The 26,644-nt window shown below is 43.1% G+C and overlaps 1 long non-coding RNA gene across 1 annotated transcript; it reads left to right on the plus strand.

Moving 5' to 3' along the window:
• Window positions 1-731: 731 nt before the first annotated feature.
• Window positions 732-26,106, plus strand: LOC113945450. The gene is made up of 3 exons (XR_003527092.1): window positions 732-915; window positions 12,145-12,151; window positions 26,095-26,106. It is a non-coding gene; the product is annotated as an uncharacterized LOC113945450 (long non-coding RNA).
• Window positions 26,107-26,644: the final 538 nt, after the last annotated feature.

Genomic DNA, 26,644 nt, shown 5'->3' on the forward strand with positions numbered 1-26,644 from the left:
AATTTAAAGGATTTGTGAGCTTCCTTCCCTCCCCAGTCAGTCCACCTGCATACCAGCACTGTCAGGCAGGTGAACTTGCAGTGAGCTGGGTCAGCAGCAGAAGCCTCACTTTTCTTGCAGTGGGCGATTGATGTGAGTGTAGCTCTGTGGATGGCTGGTTACAGAGTTAAATAAGTGCCAGTGCAAGGGAAGCAGGAGAAGAAACCTCCTGTTTTGGCAGCAGTCAGCAATTAGATTGGCTTTGTGGTTTCATGAAGTCCTATCTGTAAGTTAAGTTATGTGAACATTTGTAACGGTGGAAGACTCTGGTTGTTGATGGTTTTGCTTCCCCACTGCCAAGTGCCAACCCTGTCCTGGGTGCTGCCACTCTGTCAGCAGGCAGGTAGGGGACACAAACTTGTCTGGCTGTGAGCTTCTAGGATCAGTTTAGAAATCTTTAGGACTAATGGAAAGAAGTCTTACACATCAAGTGGGGCTCAGGTGACCCTGTATGTTTACATTAATACAAGATGAAATATGTGACTCGGGTGACAACAAAGAAGGCTTGGCTCAGGCTTGAGCAGCTGCAGTTAGGCAAGTGAGCCATGCTGAAGGAGACTGTAGACCTCAGTGCAATTTTCTGGAAAACAAAGGAATCTACATAGTAAGAAGACAAATGCAAGAATGGCTTACCAAGATCATTGGTAATGCACTAGTATAATTTAAAAATTATAGTGTCAAAATTATGGTGTCAAAGTACTGAATTTAATTTGAGGACTGGGATAAGACAATTGAGAGTCACTATCACCTGGAGAAAAAAAAATGGCCCTTATCAGTGTCTTTCCAAGGACCTATTTTTTTACTATCTAATGTTACTGTTACAAGTGACACTAGAGATGACTAAAGCTGGAAGAAGTTAGATGAACCAAACCTCTTGTTTTCTGCTTAGTGCCATCGTTAGCATTCTTGGCAGCACTTCACAGATACTTTCAGTGGTTTTTCTGCTTGGTTGCACTTCCTGTCTCATGTATTGGTGTAATGATGTCATTCTTGCACACTGCTGTGGGGAGTGTGTGGCGTGGTCTGCCCAATCCCCCCTGCAAGAAAGGCTTTCTCATGCCCTTCAAGAAGACTTTGCTTCTGCTCTGATGGCTGAAATCCAAATGGAAAGTCCCTTTTTTAAGCCTCCCCTGTATGGAGTGGGAAGCAGAGCAGGAGGAAGAGGCAACCTTCCTCATTCCATTTTTGGTAGGAAACTACTTACAGGATTGTCTGTCTTGACCTGATGTGGGTGAGCCCCTGGAGCCAGCATAACTCTGTGTGCCTCCATAGCCCTGTCTGGAGCTGTAGAGAAAGCAAGGGTAGGGAAGATGCTTATCCCTAAAGCAAACAAAGCAGTGGAAAACAGGAATGGGAGCTTCAAACATATCCTTGCTCCTTTGGCCAGGCAGTGCTGGTCATGGGAGGAGAGCACTGAGAAAGTCTTATCTGCCCAGTGTTCCTTTCATGGACCAGGAGAGCAGCAGGGTTTGTTTCTCTGTTTCTACCTGTCCCAAGAAGGCAGCATGGATGGAGCAGTTTCTCCTTGGGGATGTTACTGCAGGAGAAGGAGGAGTGTGGCTGCCAGGAGTGAGCAGGTGGCCCCTCACCCCTGGGGAGCAGCCTCGGCCTGCTGCTTCCTGAGGTCTGTCCCTGTGCACCAGGCCAGGCTCTGCTGTGCAAGCAACAATTATGTGGGGAACTTTAAAGTGATAGAACTCAGTGTGTTGAAACGAACTTGGGAAAACTTCTGAAATCTGACTTCTGCAGATGACTCTTCCAGCATGAGTCATCTGCAGCTGTAGAGGAGCCATGGGGCAGAGCCTTCCTCCCCTCTACTCAATGGAGCTGTCAGAGTGCCCGGAGCCAGGGCAGGGAGAAAAATACCACGAGATATACATGGGAGAATTCCCCACGGGGGCACCGGTGGGGGTTTGTGGCTTTGTGTTTTTCAATCACTCGGCTCCACATAAGAACATTGTGCAGCTTGGACCTTCTACCCAGAGGACTGAAACACCCCAAGTCCATCCCCAGGAAGCAGACAATGGTGTTGATATGCCTGTTGCTGCAGAGGAAGTGGCTTCTGTTATAACCAGCAAGCAATCTGCTAAAGTCCATGGTTTGGGTGATTGCCAGACTAAATTTGACATAAAATTATCTAACCTTTTTGGCTTTTGTCTTACTGTTTCTGGATCTGTTTCTCCTGCTTCCTACAATTTAGAGCTCACATATGGCAGGATTTTTCCCCCCACAGAAACTAGTATAGACTTTTATTTAAAAAAGGTGAAATTGTTAACAGAGAATCCAGTCTTTACGTAGTAGATTATGAAAATATTCTTAAATGCTTTCAGTAGGGTAGAAAAACTGATGCTAAACCACATGCAGCTATGGTATTGCTCAGGGCTTTGTCATGTCCCCTTGCTGCAATCATTAGGAAATATAACATAGTATTGCAGAAAAGACAGTTTGTGGAAGTCAAGACTTCAAATGTTGGAGGCATCAGACGCCCTCTTGTGCCGTTTCTCTGGTAGCATCACAAGGCGAACAGCTTCCCAGGAGCAGAGGCAGAGCCGAGCTCCAGCCTCTGTTTTAGTCTGGGGGAGACTGGTGTGTGCTTGGGCACCTACATCGTGATCCAGTGCAGTTCTGATGTGTAGGAGTTATTAGTTGATGGGTCCACAAACTTCACTCCAGCTGTACAGTATGACCATTCAAAATGAAACTTTGAGTGGAAAAAAATAGACATCTTCCAAAAGACAAAAATAAAATCTTTAGATTCACACAAAAGTAGCAGTGTTCACTAAATACTAAATATCTCTGATGGACCAGATTTTAAGTTGAATTTCAGACTTCAATGACTGTTAATAATATGCAAGTTTAGATTTTTTTTTTGTTTGTTTAGATTATACTGTATGTTTAAAATTGTTCACCTCCTTGGGCTGCAGTAATATCAGGAAAATGTGCCATGTGTCTGTGGAAGTCAACTCTGGGTCTAGTCAAATACTTTTCTTCAGATTGCTCACTGCAAATGTCAGAAAATACTCATTTCTCCAGATACCAGACCATAAGCAGAAGTGCAAACTCCAGAGTAAAAGAGATACATCAGTTTACAAAATTAACTAAATAGCTATGACACATCTGAAAACACAATTCTTTGATGGCTTGCTGCCTAAAGAAATAAATTTCACCTTTTTTTGATATGTGGAACTCAGAGTTGTTCAAAGGACACAAATGTTACTGTTTTCCTGGCCTGATGCAAAGTCCCGAACTTACTGATACCACTTAAGATGCAAACACAACTAGACATAACATGCCTTGGCAGCACTCTTCTGTCTTCCTGACTGTTCAAGGATTAAAATTGTTGCTTATCTCAGGCTTGTTGACCCAGAGTGGTTTTAGACTGGACTACCTGTCATTCTGTGATATTTCTAGCAAAATAGCAGTTTCTATCAGGGTACCTCTCTGCCCAAAAGGTCATGAGGATACTACTACAGAGCAGTAGCTAGAGTATAAAAGAAGAATGACCATGCTGGGCCTGGCTGATATCGATCCTGACTCCAGCAGACACTGTAAGTGGATGCCTTGATAAAAGCCTAAGAAGAAAGTAGGTATAAATGCTTCTTCCTTTACTGCTGTCCAGCCTCCAACAGTTTTCACGTCCTAAGCTGAATATGGGATTTGTGCATTTAACCTTGACAGATTTAATTTCTAAGATTTTTCCAGTTCTCCACTGAGCTAGTGTTAAACTTTTGCATTCACAGCATCCTTTTTGCACTGATGCATTTGGTCCATGGTGAGCACTGACCGTCCTGTCTCCTGTCTGTTATTTTTAACAGCTGTTTGCCCCAGAAGGACCCTTCCCTCCTGAGCAATGGCTGTTTGGTTATCTTAAAAGTCTTGTTGAGGAGCATGATTGAAAGCAGAGCCCTTTTGAGAAGTCTTATAGTACTTGATACAGATTTCCCATTTACCAAAAAAAACCAAACAAACAAACCCAACAAACATCTGGTTCTTCCAAAGTGTATCATGTTGATCTGTTTATTAATTCTATTCCTTATTATAGTTTCTACTACTTGCTTTTCAGTGAAACTTTGTACAGATTTATTACTCTGCCAATAGTGGGATGAATTTGGCAATGTGACTACATTTTTTAGTACTTTTTTGTGTTCTCTCTAGCAGGTCATAGAAATGCCACAGTGTGATGTGTCTGTAGAGGGCAAGTAGTGGCTGTGAAATGTTTTCAAGCAAAAAGAAAATGCTGTGGAAATGCACAGAATTAATGTTGCTATGTAAATTTAAAGGGAGTTACTACCCATCACAGCAACAGTGTGGATACAACAAAATGGATCAAATAAAGGGTTTGTACCTATTTTGAAGTTACTAAATTTCAATATTTACTGGAACCTACCTGATGGCATACTTGAATTTGATCCAGTAAAGACTAGAAATTCCTTTAGCCCACAAGTAGAATTTTTCAGGGTCTGGAACTGAAAACACACTTGAGCACGAGCAGTTTTGGGGGATCAGATTGTTAGGGATTGTTTCCAGCAGAGCAGGTCCAGTCTTAGAAGTTTTCAGTCTGCTCTGAGGGCCATCTACCATGAGTGGTTAACTGCTTTGTTCAGCATGAGGGACCATCTCATGACCATACCTGATGCTGTGTGAAAAATAGTCCAGACTGTCCTTTGGGAATCTGCAGAGTACTGGGGGGAGGGGGAAAGGAAGAACCTTTCCTTTGCCCAGGGAAGTCTTTGTCCTTCCTTTTTCTTTTCCTGAAGAGGATGGGGAAAGGCTCCAGGCAGAGATAAAGAAGGAAAGTTTTCTGAGTAGTTGAGTATTCTTTGAAGTACTGGATGAAGCCCTTCAAAAGGCGCAGGACTTCATTTGAGTGGTTTGCATAGCTGAAATAGCTAATGTAAATGAATTCAGAGACAAATCTCCTTAGCAAAATCAGCCATTCCTGAGCACAGAATGTTGTCATTAATAATTTGAACAAAGTGTGTGGTCGTTGTTGTTCTTTCGTGAACCCTACCTACCTTAAAATATCAACAAAAGCCTCCTTGTAGCTGTGCAGCTTAACCTCAGTGTTTGAAAATCTGGCAGTGCCATGTCTGATGTAAGCTGTTGGTGAGAGATCATTTGGAGATTTACTCCTAAACACATTGTAAAAGGCTGAATCCAAACTGATGCTTCACATCCTGTTCATCTGGTCTTTCACAGTAGGTGTGTGTGTATGCTTTTCCCTAAAATACACAATAGTAAGTATGACATAACTGAAAAGTAGCATCTTGCATTTACAGGAAGAAGGGAGGGGGCAGGTAAGAGGGTGTATGTAGCAGAGCTGCTGGCTTGCAGCAGTCCTTACTCAGTATCGGAGCAGTTAACTACTGTCTTTTACAAAATGAATTGTTTAAATTCCATATAAAATGCTTTCCTAGACGTGCTAGGAGCCAACTCTGAGCTCTGACTATTGCCACATTCTGTCCTTGCATGCAAGATTATCTCTACGGATAAGCATGAATAGAGTTCAAATGAATCTATCAATAATCAGTGGAAAGGATGTCATAATGTGAAGTCTGATACTGTATAAAAATATACAAGTCCTTGAAAACATGTGTTTGGAAAGGAACTGCTTTATTCTTAACATAGCTCCAGGTCTGGCAGCAACAGCTCATGAAGAGGTGTGGGAATTAGCTGAACAGACTCCCTGCTGGCAAGGAGGGCTGGGAGGCTGTATAATACCAACAGGAGACTGACTCCTCATTTTTAAGTCCCTTTGGGTAAAGGATGGTAAATTATTTTTCTTTGCTGATGAAACACATTGTGAGGCAAAGCCACAATCGAGAAGAAAAAAAATAAGTGTTTACTGGAAATAAGATCTTAAATAAATAAAGTCAAAGGAAATATGGTATGTAAGATTTCGATTTTAGTTTGTCATAATCTCTTAGATTTATCACAATGGGTTCAGCTAAAAGAAGAAGATATATGAGGAAGGTGGGGAGAGGAAGAGATGGCTGAAGATGAAACGCACATTTTTAATTACTCCATTGCTAATTCTCTGATTTGGATCTGCTTATAATTAAGTTAAACTATTTTCAGTGGAATTTTTCTTTGAAGTATTTGCAGCAATGCAGAGTATGTGTGGTACCATGCTGAGTCTAAAGAAAGGGCAAACAGAAATACTCCCTTGTCCTGTGAATGGCACAGTCTCTATAAGGACTCCCATGACTATTAGCAGGCACTTTTTCAAAAATCTACTTTTTTACAGCATCAGTTATGTGAAACTTATAAACCTCTCTGTAATGATGCCCTCTGGTGACTCTGAGAATTTTTGCACTAGAATGAAATAAAAAGCAAGATGGAATTTGGCCTGCTACTATGAAAGTACTCTGGCAAGTTGGACTATTCGTTAAAGATTAATGAGCAAATTAGAGCTCTTCGAGTTCAACCAGGCAATATACACAAGCCATACACATACAGAAGTCCAGGACACACTCCAAGTGTTGTAGGAGCAGAGCTGAAATGTGTAAAGTAATCTGTTGTACATTCATGATAAAAAGAAACCTGCCTTTTGGCACTGCACACTGATAATTTATTTTCTAGTGCTTAGAGAAAAGAAAATTAAAAGATTAAAAAGAATTCTCAAGCTTTTCTTGATGCAGAGAATGTGGAGGATGTTAATTAATTATATGAAATCTTAGAAATAAACCAGCTGTGCAAAAGAATGCCTTTTGTATATTTTACACTTGGTGTGGCTGCTACACAGTCTCTGGAAAGCTGATTTCTACCATGGACTCTTTCCTCTCCTGGATGTTGTTTTTTATACACACAATCTGTAGCCTCTAATGTTTCTACATTTACTGCCCATCATTTCCCATCATACAGACATACGTGACTAGTATTGTGCTGACTCTGGAGCTCATGCGGTCCTTATTGTGCTCTGGTTGAAAAGAATTCTTTATTTGCAGTGTTGTGTTATTTTACAGACAGATCCATGATCATATAGTGTCTGCAAGGAAACAAGTATGTGTGGCTGGGCATGGGTGGAGTAGGTGTGGGCACCCCCCCCTTCAGTATCACTTCTGTTTTAAATCATAGCTAGGAAGTTATGTCCTGAGCAATATGGATGCAGCACTGGCAAGGCGAGTAACCCAACAGAAAGCCATCCACAAGCAGATACAAGCAAGGTAATTAATAGAGGATAAACAGAAAAAAACCCAAAACAATCCCTCCTCCCCCCCCAAACCTGTTGTAATAAATTTTTATGAGGTGTGAACTATTATCTTTCATCTTTATTAACTGAATTCCCAAATTAGGCACATACTTCTAGTAACTGTATCAAGATAAGTAACTCCTCTGCTTTTAAGCAGTGTTCCCCCATGCCTTGCTTGGAAGAGGCTGCATCTCCTCCCATTCATGTCCTTTGCCAAACAGCCCCTTAGGCACAGTGTAGATCAACTGGCTTTAAAGGATATTTTCTCTAAGAAAAACTAAAGGAGTAAACAAAATATTTGTTTTGACAAGATGTCTACTTTGATCAAAATGTTACGATCAGGAGGTACAAGTATGATTTTATCCTCACTTCCCAAATAATCTGTAGAATCTTCACTAACTTCTTCATTAAGTCAGTTATTTACCTTTCAACTGCAGTCTATATTTTAGGAAAATAACTTTTGTTGATTTTACAGGCTGTTTAGTATCTGTAGAGGAGTTCATGCTATTGTTTTGAGGCCCGATAATACGTCGGGAAAGGACTGTTTTTCTCTACTAACATTTGCAGTGTTTCACCGTATGTGTCTTGCAGTCACACAGTGCTTCCTCCTGGCCCAGACAGTTACCCAGGTTCTTCTAGGAGGAGAATAAACCCATTGATAAATCCATACATCTTTGGTGCAGTATCTCTGAATGTAGCAGGAACACACAAAAATTAGTACTTTTCCTAGTGACCACGCCCAACTTTCCATTTTTAGCTAAACTGATGTTTCAAAGAGCCTCTGCTTCCTTCCTGATCAAGACTGGAGCTGCTTACTCTGTCTGCTGGCCTGCCGATTCTTTCACAAAGGCTCCTGTAGCTCAACCAGTTGTCTCTGAGCAGTCCATTGCAAATTCATGTCCCACCTGGTGTACTTGGGCAGTGACTCCTGCTGTGTCCAACCATCTTCCTCTGTAAAGGAACTTAATCGCTGTTACATTTAGCCTGAGTGAAGGGTAGCTGTCAGGCCCACTGCCCTGATCAGCCTGGGATTGATCAGAGACCTGTGTGATGTCTTGTGCTTCCCACAGTCTGACAGCCTTTGGGATTATAAAAATGGCAGTGGAAGGAGGCATGGGTTTTGTTATGGTTGCATAACTGATTGTAGAATGTTGTTATGGTAGGTATAGAAATTTTGAACAGAAAGGTATTGGCTACAAGAAAGGGGTTTTATGTATACAGAGAGCCATGCAGAACTACAGAGAAATTTTACTTCCGAAGTAGGTGGAGTATTATCCTTAGATCTCATCAAGGAGTGGGAGTTTCCAGTCAGACAGCTCCTCCACTGACATGTTGGGGCAAGTGACTCAGCTCTGCAGTAGAGAAGAATGTCCCCAGTGCTGCTTTCCTGGAAGCACCTTCACCTGGAGATTTCTTGCTCAGGAATTAATTTGCTTATGAAAACTCATCAGTTCACAGGGCCTGGGGTGGCAGAGCTGTGGGCAGATGGCTGTCACGGAGATGAGGATGCACAGCTGTAGGAAGCCTAATTAAGACCTCTGACGAACTTTCCAGTGTAACTGCACCAGTAATTGTCAGGATCTATGAAGTGAATAAAGGTTAGTTGTTCTCTCAGCCGTGAGAGTAGCAGAAGTTTGTAATCATCCTATCTTCAAGGAGGCAGTGGTTGCTATTCACTGGTGATTTGTTACAAAGAAAAGCTTTCAGAAATAACACAAGGTGAGTCTGGCAGCAGTCAACTGACCTGTAATTTCAAGATTGCGAAAATGATTAGAAAAAAAGAAGTGGAGTGTAGCAGAACTTTCAGGAGCTTATCTGGAGCTTGAGGTGCTATCACAAATGAGACCCTGAGTGTCCAAATCTGAACTGTAGAGGTTTGTACTGAAAGTTACCCTTCTGGGAGAAAACAAGATATGCATGTTTCTGACAGAATAGTTTTGTGAGCTGCTTTTTTCCTTCCGAGATATCAGCCTTATAAATAGCACTGATACCTTGGTCTACTTACTCTCTGTAGACCTTATATCCTAGCTTTTTATTTTGTGTAAGAGTAATTTGGTTGGAGAAATTGATCATTACAGGGAGTGGATGAAGATACTGGAGCCAAATCCTTAACTCCTGTAAGTTTTGCTCCGTTCTGACCGCACAAGCTATTTTTAAGCCTGGTTTGAAAAGGTTGGTGCTCCTATAAGTCCTCTGCCTATGGCAGTGGACAAAAAAAAAAGTTGCCATCCCAACAGGTACCTGCTAGCAGGAGCCCAGTTGGCAAGTGCTATGTAGGAAAAGCAGTCTGGAGTCAACACCTGGAAGCTGACTTTTCATGTGGAACAGGAAATTGTTGAATGTCTGGAGTATCTGCTTTATCTGCTGTCAGCTTTTCAATCTCCTAAACAAGATAGATACAGTGACACATGGAGTTTGTGGGTCCCTGGGCTGGCATTGTGCACACTCTTCTGCATAGGGGAGGGTGGAGAAGCAGAGTAATTAAGGGCGTCCCACTCTGTAGCCAGATGTGTGAGTATATGTCTTCATGTGTTAGCCCCTCACCAAACAAGGTGAAAGAGGTCTTTCGGGATTATTTAAGTGCAAGGAAGCCAGGTAGTATGTTAATCTCTTTCCTCCAGGATGGGGTTAACTGCATAAATGGAAATGCCTTGGCCTTGTTCACCTGATAGATTACTCTGATCTAGCAAACCTTTGAACACTTCAGCCTGGATTCGTTCAAACTCTTATGCTGATATAAAATGAGTCTGTTGCCATGTACCCTTAGGATGCAGCTTTACTTTCCAGGATTGTCTGTCTTACAGTAATACTTTCAACATGTGCTTCAGAGTGAGGCACAAACCCAGGCTGGTTGTGTGACTTTACTCTTTCCTGTTTCTGACATATATACCTTGGAGAGTATCTGGTTGATGCATATGGTAAGATAGCAGCATGCATTGATCAAGTATATTAAAAAAGGGAGTTCAGTTTCTACTGTATAAGGAAAAAATTCAGCTTGTCCTTTTGAAATACCCAGGCACTGTGTGGATGCAAGAATTATTTATTAGGGAGACTTTAAAGTAGGATGAAAGTAAGAAATCCTATGAAAAAAATTTCTGTTTGTTTCTTACATTTTCTCCACCCTTCCCTCACCCCAGACTGTTCAATATGGTTAGAAGGAAAATCTTTTCCAAATCTTTTCAATCTAAAATACCATCAGATGGAGCAAAAGGAAAACTGAACTTGCCCCACAAGCATTCCTGCACTGAATTGTTAGATGCTCCAGCCCCAGAGCCTTGGGTACAGGGAAAATACGAGCAAGATGTCCATGCTGTTTGTGGAGGGGTGGATCACAGAGTGTCTCTTGCCTTGGGTGCTTCAGGGAACTATCTGGCAGAGCTGAAATCATCCTGCAATGTGATGATGTGGCAATTTTGGTGGCAATACCAGCCTACAGACTTCTGTCTTGTTCTCTGTTCCTCCTTTCTGATTTCCATGCCATGGGGCACCATACTTGTGGCTGGATTAAAGCGTCTTGCTATAAACAGCACTGAAGACCAGAACACTTGTGGGGCAGGGTGGTGATGTTCTTTAAAGCCAGAGAAGCCCAACACTGATCTGATTTACAGCATGGGGTTGCATGCAGGTGATGTCCTCACTCATCCATGGTGTGGTAAGTGGTGCTTTTGCCCACTGTGCTGAAAAAGGTCCTCACTCTAAGCCTGTAGGTTTACTCTAGAAGGCTCTGCTCCAACTTCGTCAAATCATGAACTGAATGAAGATGACCTCTGATGTGTTGTTTGCTCTGATTACTGAAAACTGCAGGGCCCCCAGGCAAAACCAGGAGAGGAGTGCCTGGTTGTAGTGTGTTGGATCTTACCTGCATTCAGTGCTATCAACACCAAGAGGATTGTGTTAGGATTCCTGGGAAAATGTAGTATCATAAAATGTAGTGTCTCTGTGCTTCAGAGCAACTGAGGAGGCTTAGGGGAACTTCAGGTGGAGGTAACAATTTGCTATCTGAGCTCCACCAAAGCTGCTCAGTGCTGTGTCACCTCTTCTATTGGAATAGCACTGTTACAACGCTGTTCAGTAAGGAGACTTTGAGGAGAGTTTAAATTCAACAAAGAATGGAAATACAGTCAACTAAACAGCTATAACTTTCTTTTGTCATAATGCACAGGAGAGGAGACAGAAACCATTTCAGGTATTGAAATAAAAGGTGAGATAGAACTACCTCAAGTTTTGTAACACAAAAGTGCTTTTTTAACAACTTACTAAAAAAAAAAAGGCTCTTTCTCTTACTCTAGTCAAGTGTGAGTAAAAGCAATTACCTAAAAGCTTATTTTTCTATGCCAGTTATCATTAAAAAGAAAATAAGAGAAACTACATACCAACATTTGTTATAATTTCATTAGTATCCAGGTAGATCTAATTTACGTGGAGGTTCTGTTTCCAAGCTGAGGATCAAATTAATCTCATCTGACAGACAATTGAGTTACAAAGGCTTTACATGAGAACGTTTCTCCACAGAATGTAAACAAGGCACATAGATTAATAAGGTCAGACATCCAACAGGAAGCTAAGTTATGGCAGAACTCATCATCCAGCAACACGTATAGCTAGACCTTCTCAAATAATGTGAGTTAGCATGAAATAAAGCAAAAGTTTTAAATTAACTCAGTGTTTTACCCTCTGGGCAGTAGAACAAGGAGTTAGAGGAAATAAGTTTATAAACCATAGAAGTAATATGACTCTCTGCAGCAAGTTGTAAAGACTTGAATTTCTCCCAAAGATTTACAGATTTTTACAGTGTTAAATATCACTGTAATTATTAAATCTTGCATGAGAAACCCAGAGAAACAAACTGTAGCATAAATGTAACATCTGAGACTTAAAATTTATAGTCTGAGAACTGACTGAAGCCACAAAAGCAGAAGAGTCATGTAGCAAAATGGTGAAAGGGCATCCCTGCTAAAATCCTTGTGGAAAGTGCTAAGCAAACTGGAATAGTTCCAAAATATGTAGGTGGGATTGCTCTTCACAATACTGGGATTTACTCCATTATTGTCCAAGTGACTCATCTGAAATTGCCCACAATCTACTAGACATATTTTATTGTCAATACATTTTGCCCTGGCCTTTTGTCTCCGTGGCTACATGACCTTAATTCACCTAAATTTCTAAAATGGTGGCACCAGAGGGTCCTGATAACAGCACTGCACTTTCCATATCCAAATATTATGTAGACTCATCTGCATGTTTAGGAGGACAGTGTGTCATTGCCTTGTATCAACATTTTCTTGGTTAATCTACTGCCAAGAGAAAGATACTGCCTTCCCTGCTATAGGACTGAGCTCTTTCTCTCTGTGACACTGCCAGTTGCAAAATGACCTTGAAAGTGATTCCCAAACATAGAAAATCACCTATTTGAAACCATGATGCTTAATTACATCAATCAGTCCATGAATCCTGTTTGCACCTACTGTGGCAGAGCAAATAGACCTTCTTTCATTCAGCAGTGGATTATGGCTAGATGGGCTTTGTGCAGATAAAAACACAAGGTTTCCACATTTGTATCTGGCATCTGTAACTAAAGAGATGATATCCCCTGATGCTGTAGTCCACCACTCTTTTTGACAGAAAAAGGGCTGTTCTTCCTGCCCTTTTATCTAGAATATTGTTTAACTTAAATATTGGGTCAGGATTTGTTCAGTCAATTCACAGGAGTTCTTGTAATCTCAAATACAACCCAAGGCATTGGATTGCAGTATTTTGGTTTTAGAGCAGCCAGTGCCAGCTGCTTCAGCAGACTTAAGAAGCTCCTTAGAGGACAAATATAAAATAATCTTGAATTCTGCCTTTGAACATTTAGTGAGGGACTGGGCTCCGAAGAATAGTTGTTTATGTCTCCAGCATTTTTTCAATCCTATCTAAAAATTGTCAGACATCTCCATTACCTGCTTAACCATCTAGTGATGTTTTGGATCCTAAATCTCAACAATACCTATTGACAGGGATTTTTAGATTAGTTTAAGGTGTCACCCTTCTCTGCTCTTCCAAATCTGCCTTTTGCAATTGTCTTGTTTTCCATTTCACTGTTTTTTTCCCTTATTTGCCTGTCATACCAAGATATATGCTGGAGCTCCTAAGCACTTTCTATCTTCTAGTTCTAGTTTTTTACTCACAAAAATATGCACTAAATGTTCTCCCTCCCTCTCTCCTGGTTCCCCAGGGAAGGAAACCCGGGCATGTTGGCCAAAAGGGAGATGCTTTACCAGGTACCATGCAGGTCAGAGCATCCAGTTCCCCTAAATCTAGGCACAGCTCTGATGCCCTTTCTCTGTATTCTGTTTAGATAAAATTCTCTGTATAATATTGTACTTTAACATATAATTTCCTATATTTATCTCTGTTTTAATCAATGAAGTAATTCTCATATAAATACCTTACTATGCTCTTCAAGATGAAGCAAAACATACCATTGCTCCTTATTGTCTCCTTAAGAACATAGGATATCCTGTAATGCCAAACCAGCTGCTCTTTAATGTTACATGAGGGCCACAGAGCCTAGAAATTGTGTAAGCACCTAATTCCCTTAAAAAAATTAGTCACAAAAATAGCTCCTGAACTACGTGACCGCTTTTATAAATGCAGACCAAAGCTTTTCTTTCCAAACAAAGTGTTCTGAGACTTGGTTCTTGGGTTGTGAGTTTGCAAGACAAAACAGGACAATATCTGTGTCTCACAAGGGTTCTTGTTCCCAATCAGCATAAGGAAGAGGCCCTTTCTGGGCCAAGCAGCCAGGAGGAGAGACAGGACTTAACAGCTAACAGGGAAAGAAACCTGTAAATTGAACTCCACTAGTGCTAGCAAGCCAAATTACAGGGATTATGGAGGACTGCAGGAGGAAAACTGGTGGCTGAATTTTGAGTTATGGGAGGAAATTTTAAAAAGTATGTTTTATAGGACACTGAATAGCACAAAAGAACTATTGGACCCCAGGCTAACACTTTTCAAACCACTTTACTGACAGCATGTCATAACCAGACCAGAACACAACTATAAATAACAGTAGGAAACCTACCTACTGGAGGTAAGTATGCCAAGACAGTGAGTCAGTGTTAGTCATTTGGTACTTTTTTTAATAATTGAGGGTTTTACCCAAATCCTACTGAAAATCACTCCTCCCTCTGTAGTACCAGGGGGTATTTTGTGTGTATATATGTGTATGTATTTTTTTTCCTCAGATTTCATGCCATCACTTTGCCTGCCCACAGCATTTAACAAACTTTTTAGTATCCTTATTAAAAATTAAAATTGTTTATTAAAATAAGTTCCCTCAGAAGTTTCTCAGCAAAGTGTCTCAGCCCTATGCAAAGCACAATTAGCACATGGGACAGAAAGTTGTGTGGAGACAACTTGTACTTTTTTGGTGACCTTAATTCCCTTCATCTTTGGCTTGGTACTCCCTCTTCCAAAAAAGAAGTCACATGTGTGGGGAGCTGCCTAAAGAATGGAGCAGAGCCCAGGAGGAACACAGGCACCATGGGCTATTCTCGGATCTGCTGTGGAGGTCTGCATTCCCAGAAACTGGTTTCTGGAGAACCAAAACAAGGTGTAAGTTAATAACATACTTTATAGGTCAGCTGCAAACCTCTTTTGTCCCAAATGTGAAGAGCACCAGATGGTGCAGTATTATAGGAAAGTCAGGTTTGGTCACACTGATTGATTAAATTGGATTTTTTAAGACCCAGGTTGATCTGAGAAATCCACAAATAACATACATCCACAGAAGTGTTTTCTCTTTTTTAAGGACAGTGAACTAACAGGGCCACTGAATTCAGAGTCAGACCTCATCTTTGTAGGCATCGCAAGTCCAGTAGGGAGGTAAATTTGGGTGAGACTAACGTTCTGTGTCAAACTAAATACCATCAGGGAGCTTTTTTTGGGGGAACGGAGCTAAGCCATCTATACCAGCACAGTGTTTCCTAGCCTGGCTTTGGCCTAAGGCAAAGAGCATGGTCCAGATGAGTTTGAGCTAAGATTTGAGAATTAACATGTGCCAGGCTGCCTTCCCAGTGGGTAGCCCAGGTGAAGAAGCCATGCTGCTTTGGAGGCTGCGACTTCAATAGTAAGGGTGTGGGCCTTTCTCTGCCAGAGAATGGTTTCAGACAAATTTAATTTACTTTAATAAGTTAATTTTAATTTGTATACATGGAGCTGTGGAGTGTAGGTGAAACCTTGGAGAGACGGGCACTGCAGCTGCCTTGGCTTTCCTCCTGCCCCAGGGGATTCAGATTTCCTTCGTGTTCATGGGTGCTCTGCTGCTGCACAGGAGGAGCGTGTCTCCTGCTCCCCAGTTCCACATAGTGTGGTAGCAAAGAGGGAGGTGTGAGGAAGAGTGGCCATTGCGGGAGTGGTATCAACACCCAAACACATCAGCGTTACCCTGCACTGCTGGCTTCCTGCCGGAGGCCCCAGCTACAGATCAGCTTCTAGGAGAGAAGGAAACCTTTCCCAAAGGAGTAGGACCTCATGTAGAGACTTGCTGTCCTATCTCTGTGGTGGTGGGGAGAACCTGTGAACCAGGTTTCAATGACTGATGAAGGTCACTCATTAGGCATATTTCAGCTTTACTCTATGTTGATAAACCCGTCACTACTGACCCACACATGTTGGCAGGATGGGAAAGATTGTGGTACCTATGGCTGCATATGTGCATGTAAGCGTATGAACTGTTTGCCAGGTACAAACCCCCATCTGCCTCCTGCTGCTGTACCTTTGCAGTGGCTGTTTTGAGTCAGGACTAAGAAATCTGCTGAGGACCAGCATCTCTTGTGTAAACAAACATGCTTGCAGGCAGGCACTGGGGCCCTATCAGAAAACAAGGTGATTGGAACGATAAAGTACCAGTATGGTCTTGAAAGAGCTGGGTTTGCTCAGAATGTGCAGCTTCATTAAGGAGGTTCTGTGGGTTAAAGCATGTTTGAGCTAGTAAAAATAAATGAGGGGTAGGCCCTGATGCCCAGGCTACACTCCTAAGCCAAAATCTTGGAGCCAACAGAGTTCCTACAAGGTGAAGCTGCTGAGCAGAAATTTCTAAAATGCTTTAATTAAACCACAGAGGGGAGCAGGAGAAGGCAGGTATTTCTCGGGAAGGAGAGAGCATCTTGTGGTGTTCCCTCATGGGACTTGACTGCGACGGATTGGAGAGCGATGCTTGCTTCAGACAGGACCTCTCGCCCAAATGTCAGCCATTGGCACCTTCCTGCAAAGGAGAGTAAGTATGCAGAGGTATTACAGAAAAGACTGCCCAGAGGAATGGTGCTGGGGGGCTGAGTACTGCTCCCTTGCCATGTCAGCCCTCACTCTTGCTGTAGCAGTAGCCCAGCTGGAGGGGTGTCCCCAGCACCTCCAGCCCCTGCTCTCTCGAATATTTTTTACATGCTTAATTTTTTTGGAAGTGTTAAGTTGATTTTAAAGTGTACATCAAGGTGGCACAAAGAGGAAACAAGTTCTCCTCAGAAATCCTGTGAGTTCCTGCTCAATGATTCCCTGTTACAGGCAAAAGAGGCACCAGGAGATGCAAAAAGGGGATTTTCAAAGCTAATTATTTACTGTTTTATAGACTTTCAGCTACTTCAGCCTGGCAGGTTTGATAAGGAAGGCTGGAGCTTCAGCAAAAACAATTAGCATGACTTCTGTGAGATACTACTGAGTAATTGGGCCATTGTTTATTTCCTGTAAAGGGACAGATTATTAGAGAGGGCTTTGTTTGCCGTTTGCAGATTATTTTTGTCAGGGTGGATGCATTCACCAGGAGAATGGCAAGTAGGACTGATAATACTACAGAGACTCTCCTTGTGACAGTGCAAGGACGTGCAGTTCTCCCCATCTTGTCCACTGTCTGGTACATCTTCCTTTCCTTTTATTCTGAAGTGATGATCCTAAGAGCCAGGTTTGTATTGGTATTATTCTGGGAAGACTGCAGGAGGGGAACAAGGGTGACCTGAGTTAACACCATGCTGGGTTGGAACGGGACAGACCACGGGGCAGATTTGTGCATCAGCCTCAGAAGACTAACAAGAGGATGGAGTCTGTGTTGATCAGTATTGAAGAAGATGGTGGAAGAAGTAGCAAAGGTTGTATTTCCCTCTACTTGCAAGTAGTTTTCCTTTTCCAGTTTATATTGTGTCCTGCCACACATGAAATCAAACCCCTTTGTATGAAGGAATAATTCAGTTCACCTCAAATCAATTCGTGTCAGCTCTGAAATTGAAACATGAGAACTACTAAAAATAATCAGTAACAGGGCAAGAAATAAATAATCCACTGCTTTGTCCAGGGAGAAATACTTTCTGACTTGGTCATCAGTAAGTAATTATCCTTGCTGGAACTGGCTAAGAGGCTAACATATCTGGTGTGCATAGCTGACCCTGTCTTGGGGACAATGGTGGCTTGGGATACTTTTTGAGGTCCTTTTCAGGTATGATTTTAAGAATAATGCTATAGAAGTTATTTAGAAAACCTTTCTTTTCAGCAGGGAATGGCTTATAATTTGGCTTTTTTCTAGAATTCCTGAATGTTTGAACACTTCAAAAGTTCTCAAGGCCAATATTCAACTGTCACAACTCTTGGAAGCATTGTGAAAGATAAAGACCAATGATACGAGGATGAATGGGAAACATACTTTCTAAAATGCTTTAGTCTAAACAAATTCTTAAAACCTGTAGGTACCAGTGCATCCCAAGGATGGGATGCAAGGCAAAAATAAGAAATAGGGCTTCTCAGGGCACTTTTGAAGTGATGCAAATCTGCACCAGGGAAATCAAGATTGCCACAGGCAGCACTGACCCTACAGTCAATTTCAACACTTGTACTTAGGGCTTTTAATTACAGAGTTTCTTGAAGGTTGAGTGGACTGTATGGCAAAAAAGAAGTATTTTCTGCAATCTTTCCCTGTGTGCTGAACCTCAGCTGGGCTAATTCTTTGCAGCTGCCTAGGCAGAGAGCCAGAGCCTTCAGGTAGTGGATTGTGGACAAAATGGAAGGAGGAGTTTTGGCATCCTCACAAACAGGACATGCTTGTACAGGGGAAAGACCAGAAAATACCAAAGTGCCCAATACTGCTCCCTCACATGCGCTTTGTAAGAGCCAAGATAAAGAGCATCCAGTGAAGTGTAATGTAACAATTGGACTCCAAAAGCTAGACCATGGAGAAGGAGAAGGGATGTGGCTCAACTCTGCTCTCTTCACTCAGGACACGTGATACATATCTTACATAGGGACTTTGATGTCTGTGCTCAGTAAAATTAGTGTGTTAAAAACCTCTTTTGTGCTATAATCCTGTCACTCTATGTCATCCCCCCATCTTCCCTCCTGAATAAACCTCTAATCCACTGCAGTTTGAGTCCTCCTCTCAGTAATTTTTTTCTGTTTACAAATAGTTGGTATCCTTCTGATTTAATTGCTTTATTATTATATTTCTCATCTCAGTTGGACTCAGTCTTTGGCACAGCACATTCGCTTCCCCTAACGGATGCTGTCTCATAGAATCATAGAATGGTTTGGGTTGAAAGGGACCTTAAAGGTCATCTAGTTCAAACCCCCCTGCTTGGGCAGGGACACCTTCCGCTAGACCAGGTTGCTCAGAGACCCATCCAACCTGGCCTTGAACACTTCCAGGGATGGAACATCCACACCTTCTCTGGACAATCTATTTCAGTGTTTCACCACCCTCACTGTAAAAAATTTCTTACTTATATCTAGTTTAAATCTACCCTCTTTTAGTTTAAAACCATCATCCATTGTCCTATCACAACAGGCCCTGCTTAAAAGTCTGCCCCATCTTCCTTATAAGCCCCCTTTAGGTACTGGAAGGCCACAATAAGGTCTTCCTGGAGCCTTCTCTTGTCCAGGCTGAAAAACCCTAACTCTTTGAGCTGCTCCAGCCCTCCAGTCATCTTTATGGCCCTCCTCTGGACCTGCTCCAACGGATCCATGTCTTTCCTGTGCTGAGAGGCCCAGCTGGACCCAGAGGGTGTCTCACCAGAGCGCAGTAGAGGGGAAAATCACCTCCCTTGACCTCCTGGCCATGCTGCTTTTGATGCAGCTGAGGACACAATTGGCTTTCTGGGCTGCAACTGCACATTGCTGGCTCATGTCCAGCTTTTGTCCCACCAGTTCCCCCAAGTCCTTCTGCACAGGGCTGCTCTCAATCCCTTCATCCCTCAGCCTGTATTGGTATAGGGGGTTGCCCCAACCCAGATGAAGGACCCTGCACTTGTCTTTGTCGAACTTCATGAGATTCCCGTGGGCCCATTTCTTGAGCTTGTCCAGGTCTCTCTGGATGCCATCCCATCCCTCAGGCATATCAACAGCACGACTCAACTTGGTGTCATCTGCAAACTTGCTGAGAGTGCACTCGATCTCACTATACCATTAATGAAGATATTGATTAGCACTGGTCCCAGTACAGACCCCTGAGGGACACCACTTGTCACCAGTCTCCATCTGGACACTCTTCTGTCATGTGCCACATACAATGTCTAGAAATTTTGAACACGGGTGAAATGTAGAGAATTTAGAAATGATTGGACAAAAAAGCATTAGCTATCTCGTCTGCCACAGAGCTACTACTCTGCTGCCATTTACTGGGATTCAGCTGGGATAATCTGTCTCCCAGTCCTTTACTTAGGTTTAATGGCAACAGGAGAGTGACGGTAGGTTGGACTAGATGACCTTTAAAGGCCCCTGCCAACACACACTATTGTATGATTCTGTGATTCAGACAGGGATGCTGGTCAGCGCTGGCCCTTACCCAAGCCCAGCCCCAGAGCAGGCAAGCTCCCTGCTGGATGGAGCTGTGCAGCAGGAAGGAGCTGTTGTTTCCTGCTCACTTTGCTGGCTGTTGTTCTGCTTAAAATGTGAGGCCAAAAAGAGAGATTGGGAAAGCAAAGTCTATTTGGAAAGTTTCAAGTGTTCTCCTTGCTTATGAAGGGTTAAGCTTGCCCTTGTCAAGCAAATTACCAGGAGAATTGTGTTTGAACCATCAGGACTGCCTGTCACCAGTTGAGGTCTAAGTGTTATTTCTTAAATGAAATCAAAAGTTTGTCCTTCTGCATGGAGAGTTGGCAGTCCCTGCTGTCTCCCTCAGCAGGACTGAATTTGCCCATCAGTTGGGCGAGGCCGTGCTGGATTTGGAGAGGTGAGGTCTGCAGGCTCTGGCTGAGGGCTGCAGGGTGACAAGGACCTCCCTGAAAACTGGTCTGCCAAAATCTGGCTCTGATAAAACAGCCCAACCCATCCTGTAAAGACTTTAACTGAAAAAATCTTGAAATAATCACAGAGGAAATGACAGGAACTCAGGCCTCCCTTCCCGCCCCGGCCAGACACTCCCTGGCTCTTTTTCCCTCCAGCCTGCTTGACACGCTGGTGTCCCTGGGGAAGGGCCAGGGCTGGAGCTCAGCACGGCAAGGGCAGGCTGGAGCGAGAGGGAGGAGGGATTGCAGCAACGTGCTTGGTGCTGTACTCCACTCCTGTAGGAGCATGGAAATATAGGGGCAAGTTCAGGGATTGCAGCAGCAGGAGAGGGAGGAACAGAGCAATTCCTCTGGCCTTAGTGACATTTTGCTTATTTATGCCAGCTGCAAATCTTATCTGGAGTCTTGAGAGACTTATATGTGGCTTTCCTCGTTTGCATTTAAGAAGGCATTCAATTAACATAAGTGCTGAATACTGAAATGCCTGCTTTATGAGGGGGCAGGGCTGAACAAGTTAAAAATATATAGGACTTTGGATTATATTACTTTCTATGAGTTTCCACCTCTGCTGTCCCAGACCATTTATCTCTTTCCTTATCAGTGATTAGATATAAAGAAACCACTCTCACTGTTTTTATCAAGAAGGTGAGGCCCTTGTGTTTGATTTTTTAGCTTGTGGTTTGTAACGTGTCAGTTCCTGGTGAGACAGTCTGAGTCTGGCATTGGTTTGGTATCTTTGTGAATTGCTGAACATCACAAGAGCGTAATAAGAAATATGCTGTACATGCTCTACCTGCCCTCCATCCTGTCCATCTTCCTTGGATGACCCCAAACATTATTTTGTGTGCAACATTCCTCTATCACACACTTCTTCTTCAATGCTGTTTTTTTTTTTTTCTGTTGTGCACTAATGTACTCCTGTCCCACAGCAGTTACAGAGGAGCAATGTATCAGTGGGCTGGCATGTGCCTGCTTGTGCACACAGAGTGGTCGTTGCTCTGCAGGTACAGTCCTGGGCTGGGAAAATTATGATTCTGGTAGCTGTGTTCCTAATTCCCCAAAATTCACCTAAAAAGACCTCCAACTTTTAGTCTGTGGAATTTGTACAGACCAGTGACAGCAGAACACAAACAGGAAACCTGAGAAAACAAGGTGTCCTCAGCAAAGATGCTGTAAGGTTTGGTGCTGAGTAGGTTCTCCCCTTCCCAAGGCCTCCTTCTGGATGTTGCCACCACTACCTCCCACTTGGTTGGTTTCACAGAGAGTCACCTCTCATCCTGGGTGGTAGCAGCAGCCAGCAGGACATTTCCTGTACCTATGCAGAGCTCTGAGGTTTGTAAAGCTGCTCCAAACTCCAGAGAAAGCATGTGAAGCCTGTGAAGCTGGTACAGGGAAGCTGTAGTTGCCTCAAGGCAGGGAAGGGATGCAGAAACCACCAAGTTATCTGGCCAGCCATGGGAAGAGTCACAGAAAGAAAGAAGCGAGCAGGCTTCACCATGGTCTTTGGGCATCTGCAGTCGCTCTGGGACTGTAAACCACTCGTGGCAGCAGCTGTCGTCTCCTGTGAGGCACAGCGGGTAGTGCAGGCCACATGAAATGCATATGAATCCCAGTCCAGTCCAGACTGTAAAACTGGTTTAAAATGAAAACAGATATGGGCACTTTGGGGATGTCGCAGCTCCCTCTGGGCCTCTGTTGGCAGGTTGTCCTTGCTTGGACTTCCTCCCATCCCATGACACAGCTCCCTGTTTTTGTTCATTTGGTGGGCAGCCTGAGAAGCGAGCGGCAGCACCGTGGTGCCCTCAGGCAGGGCAGTGACAGCTGGGGTGGGAATGGAAACCTCCGGCTGGCACCGCTCCCCACAGAGTGCCGTCCTGCCTGCCACGTTTTCGGTTGGTGCCCGATGAAGACGTGACCCCTTCTCAGCTGTTCGCTGCAGCTGCGATGCCAGGGACGCCCTCAGATCTGCTGTCAGGTCAGGGCAGGCACTGCAGGGACTCGCTAATCCCCTCCAGGAAAGTTCCTGCGGCTTATTTCAAACACCCAGTTTGAACTGGTTAATCCGAGCGGGTCGGTCGGTCTGGCGGGGCCGGCTGACACATGCGCTGCTCTGGGTGAAGGTCGGCTGTCGCTCCAGGGCAGTGACAAAGCGGCTGGTTCTGCCCCTCCCCAGCCAGACCTCCGCCTGCAGCTCTGAAAGCCTTTCCTCCAAATCCTGGGCAGCTCTGGGCCATTTCCCGTGCAGTTTCTAGTGCTTTTTGTCCTTCCTTAGTTCAAAATAAGACTTCTGTTGTTTCCCTGTTGAGACTAGTAAAAGCTAAAAGGACATTCATCTTAAATTTCCCCTTTACACCTTATTATACACCTGGGTTACAAAGTAATTTATCGTAAAGAAGCAGATGGTGTGAAAATGTGACTTCCCAAATTCCACAGCATACTAGCAGATGCCATTTTAACCTTGACCTGTGTTTTGCTGTAGCCTGGTTTATCTGGCTCAGGAGAAATTTCAGGAAGTTGTGCAGAGCAAAAGGGTGCAGCTTGGCTTTTCATTGTTTTCACTGCTCCTGCTTGTATACGACACAGGAAAACAAGGGGAAAATATCCTTTTGCTGGGACTCACTCCCATGTTTCTCATGAACCCTGAGTTCAATCAAGCTTTGATAAAATGGAAACTGAGGGAAAGCAGAACACATTGAGGGAAGGATGGTGCTCAGTGCAATGCACGTGCTTCACATTCGGCCAAAGGTTGTTTGCTTCTCCTGCCTTCTTTGGGTAATTTCACTAGCATCTGTACATAAATAATTTCCCATGGCAAACATCAACCATGAATCCACAACTCCTTATTGCTCAGGAATGTTCATCTAAAATTGAGGTTGTGTTCACCTAAGCTTACTGAAACTTGGAAATACTTTTTCAGCCATATAACATTAATTATACTACATTCATATAACATATCTTGTGTCAACTAAAAGCCAGGCTGCTTTGTGAGCTGTTTGGAGTGTGCTGGTAAATTAACTCCAATTAATCCCCTTCTTTCAGTTTAAGTTGCTTCTCCCAAGTCATGGCTCCTCTCCTCCCTCCTAACTCTGTCTGTGACTCTTCCCCTCCTTCCTAACTCCTCTGCTGATGTTAATGCTTTCAGAGGAGTCACTAGATGACCCTGTATACTCATCTTAATTGCCAGTTTCTAACAATCACATGACTTTTTATATGTAAGTGGCAAACTCCCTTCTGTGAGCCCCGTGATGGGCTGAGGAACCCCTGGCAGGGAGGTGGAGGGAAGAGCTCGGGGCAAGCCCTTCTTGAAGAACAGCAGGAAGATTTCCTAAAGCTTGTCTGTCAGGGCTGTCTGGGTTTTACATGCATACACATCTCCATACACATACCACTGTACTCAGAAATGCCCTGATCAAGGACAAATGTTGCTTTGCTGAAAATCTTGAGTCAAAACTTGAAATGGAGGCAGCTTGCTATGTACTAAGAATGAATGACCCTCCTACTTACACATTTTTGTCATATTTATCTGAGTAGCTTTAACTTCCAAGTGTATGGAAGGCTTTGTTGTCAGATTAAAACTCTCTCTAGTTTCTCTTCCCTGTCTTGGGTAGCATTTACAGCTGACTATATGTCTGACTCACCTGATACCACAGTCCATTGCTTTCAGGACAGTCCTGAGAATAGACAGTGTGTTTTGGACCTCCCATGCAGGTGCTGGGTGAGTTGTTCAGACTGTGCACAGTAACTAAGTGTCATCATGGGATCATGGGATCATGGGATCCGGATGCACCAGACTTACTCTTCAATATGTCATTCCTTTCAGTCCCCATGCTGGTGCTCCTCAATGGATTTTGGCACTGATTATCATGTGGCCACAGAGTGGGTTGAACCTGTGGTACAGCTGAGTGTGCAGATAGACAAGCACCAGTACTGACACCTGGAGACGTGATGGGAGCAGGCAGGGGAGGGTAGCCCTGCTTCTCTTGACAAGATCTCATGCTTAGATTGACATAAGCCAGCCACGACACCGCATTCTCAGTGATTCATCTGGGATTTTGGCATGTTGGACAGCCCAGGCAAAAATATGGCTGGGGCTCATGCTTTGATGAAGCTGATGAAGACCTGAGATGGGGAGAAAAATTTCTCTGCTTCTGTCTGGTAAAGAGAACCCCAAAATCTTTACAAAACTGCAGCATATCAGTGTCTTTGACTGGGCCTTCACTTGACATTGATGGGATTTGGGAGGTATCACTGGTCTTCTCATCTAGCTAACACAATCTGCAAAATATTAATCTTGGTCTGGGCTGTACAGGGGCTCTGCATCTTCATAAATACTTCTCCTCCCTTGACCTTTTGGAAAGTCATTTCTCTTCACTTCCTGTTGTATTCAATAAATCCCTTTGCTTAAAAAGGTCTCTTGTTGATCCTAACCATCTGGCATCTGGGCGAGAGGAGAACACAAAGGAAAGACAACAGGTTGAGTGCTGGACTGTGGGTCAAAAGCCTATCTGTAAAATCCTAATGTAGAAACATGCTGCGAAAAGGAGGGAACAGAAGTGAGAACTGGGAAAACTTCTGCTTCAGGCTGTTGTTTTCTGGCACAGTGCCCGGCAGGCACTGCACCAGGCAGCTCAGACCCAGAGCCTGTTTTCCCTGCTGTGTGCTGCTTCATTTTCTGGCCTGGGACGACCTCTGTCTGGCATGTTCTTTTCCACACCCTGGATGAGTGCTCTTTTTAGCTAGTTACTGCAGTACTTGGCATTAAATATAGTGAATCAGACTACAAAGTAGCATGATACAGGCTTAAAAATAATGAGGTTTAAGTGCAGTTGAGCTTTGAGTACTTTTTGTTTGCCTTCTGGCTTAGAAAACTTTAGAATATGTGATGTCCATATTTTTCTGCATTTCATCATGACTGTGAGTGCTCAGAAGTCAATTCAAGAATTGAAAAAAAGTCCCACCCCAACATTACCAAGAAAATGCAACAAACCAAACATAATACATCCATATCTTTTTATTGAGAAGTCCAGAATAAATTACTTGGGCTTTCAGAATAGCACTAGTTATTAGAAACTCTCAATTAAAAAAATAGGATAATTGGCAATATTCTCACTTACGAAGTAGAAAGGAGATAATGGAAAGAGAAAATCAGAGAAATGGGAAAGTAAACTGATTACCTTCAAGAGGCTTGCTTAAGTCCTGGAAGAAACAGAGGCTGTGATGATGTAACACCCACACAATTCTCTCCAGGTTTTGAGTATTTTCCCAGTGTCTGGAAAGACTTTCCCCAGTAGCAGAGAAGGGTCCTAGATGAAAAGAATTCACGGTCTGGAAACAGACACTGAGTATAACACTGATTTCTACATCACCAAACCAGCATGTGTGCTCTTATATCCACCAAATTACATAAGCATAAGGAATTTGTGCTTGGCTTCTTTCACTTCATTCTGGGTTTCAACAGCAGCTTTGCATAACAATGTGTTTCAGTTTTCACTGATAACTTGTTGAAAATCTTCCAATCTACCCCTCAAAGCAGAACAGGTTTCACAAAATCTGGTGTTTCTTCACAACATGAAATAGAGGTACTGCTTACTGGCAGAGTTGTTTAATTTACTGCTGCAGGCACAGGTCTGATAGCCACATGTTAGCTCAACCTGACTTTTCCTGGCTGGGGAACTCTGCACAAAGCACAGGTACAAATGTGAGGGCTACAGACCAATAATTTCTCTGTTGGTCTGTTACTCTATTACTCTATTACTTCCCAACACAGTAATAAAGCTTTCTGTCTTTAGTTCTTACAGGTAGGATGGACAAGCTTAGGTGAAATACATGCCTTCCAACCACAGCAAGAATACAATTCAGTACCAATGACAAGTTAGCAATATAAATACATTAAAATTTGATCTCTGTGCACATGCATAAGAGTTAAAAACATTCTGTAAGAAGATTGGAATTGTTTCCCTTCTGACTATAGCCACACACACAGCAGCTGCTGTGATATCATGTGTCAGCATCTCCTGATTGATATTTACTTAATTATTGACTTATTTGTGACATTAATTAAGCATTGGAGCAGTCTGCCCAGAAACACTGTGTACCCTTCACCACTGATGTCTATAAGACCAGAATGGATAGTGCCCTGACCCCATGGAGCAGGCATTAAAGGCCTCCC

The sequence above is a fragment of the Corapipo altera genome, unplaced genomic scaffold (assembly GCF_003945725.1).
Source record: "Corapipo altera isolate COAL_440 unplaced genomic scaffold, ASM394572v1 1b, whole genome shotgun sequence".
Classification (NCBI taxonomy): Eukaryota; Metazoa; Chordata; class Aves; order Passeriformes; family Pipridae; genus Corapipo; species Corapipo altera.